Here is a 1,460-nt window from a genome sequence, read left to right as displayed (position 1 = left end):
CCCCCCCCCCCAAAAAAAAAAAAAAAAACTCCCTTTCCTTTGGACGGTTTTTACCTTCTTAGAAAATGCTTTGCTCACTCAGCTTTGATTCGAAATAAAACTATCATATTATTTATGTGCCTCCATCGGTTCTAACATTTTAGTCATTTACGCCATGCCACCATGCGAGGAAGTTGAGTAGGGGTGCGACTTGCTTGGGGGTAGCGGGTAGATCAAATACTTTACAACATCAGTAATAGTAATGAGATAAATGAGTTTTAAAGCATAAAATAAGTCTACCGACTTTCCTAATCTTTAGAACCTCAAAATAAAACCCTATTTCCTATCTAGATTTCAGTGTGAGAGTCGGGCAGCGCGCAGCGCAGGTAGACCATAGTTCCACTGCGAGTGAGGGCTTCTGTCATGCGTGCATTGCCGCCCACAGGGCAGCCTCCATTACTGTATAACCTCCTTGGGGTAGTGCAAGGAACTTTTTATTTTAATTAATTAAAACAAATAACTGTTACCCTTTCCAAGTGAGCCCTGAGCGGTGCTGACAGTAAAAGAAAAAAGTATAATTTTTTCCGCATCCGATCCGGACATTTGGGATTGCCTTGTTAGTAAGACAACTTCGTGGGCCTTCGGCATATTGTGGTGGGGTAGCCAGTTCCTTTCCACGCCGCCTTTACTTCCCTAACTCGAAGTCAGGTACCCATTACGGCTGGGTGGGCAAGAGGGGGCGAAAAAAATCCGTGTCCGAATCGAAGCTCAAACCCGGACTTTCCGCTTCGGAGACAAGCGCTCTAACCGCTCCGCCACCACACCCCCAATGTGCCATGTGCCGACGGTGTGGGTATAAAATCTCACCCGTGTCTGTGAAAGTGCTCGAGCGGCGCTCTACCCAGGAAACTTTCCCTGGGCGCCTGAGGCCTGAGGCGTGAAATTAGTTTGACCAATCAAAGCCTGCCGCTCTGAGTCTGAGTCTGATCGTACATGGTCGTTGTTACATTCATGGGAGGGACGGCATTGGTCTACTGTGCTTATGCCGCCGATGGGTGGGGCTAAGGGTGGAAACAAGATGTTCAATCAGTAACTATGTTTAATAGTAAAACCGTGGGCCTATGAAATGCAAGCACTGGTGGTGAAGGATAAGAAGGACTGACGCATGTATCATAGCCGCCAGGTGGTAGCTGTGTACATAAGTAGGGAGAGTAGGGAGGTGGGCGGGGGATGGATGGGTGCTTTGATAGTCGAAGCAGATTTTGTACTGTTGAGGCTAAATAGGTGAGCAGTGTAAGCCTGATTCCCTGTGAAGACATTTCTGTTGACACCCACCCCTTGGTGCTCATAATAATATGACCTTATGCAACTGCGACTGCCGAATCAGATTAAAACCTTACTTAAACAAAGGAAAAGCACAACTCACTTTACTGGAAAGATATATATACATAAATATAGTGTGCGTGTCATATATATATATA

The sequence above is a fragment of the Aplysia californica genome, unplaced genomic scaffold (assembly GCF_000002075.1).
Source record: "Aplysia californica isolate F4 #8 unplaced genomic scaffold, AplCal3.0 scaffold00133, whole genome shotgun sequence".
Classification (NCBI taxonomy): domain Eukaryota; kingdom Metazoa; phylum Mollusca; class Gastropoda; order Aplysiida; family Aplysiidae; genus Aplysia; species Aplysia californica.
Note: the sequence above shows the minus strand (reverse complement) of the source record.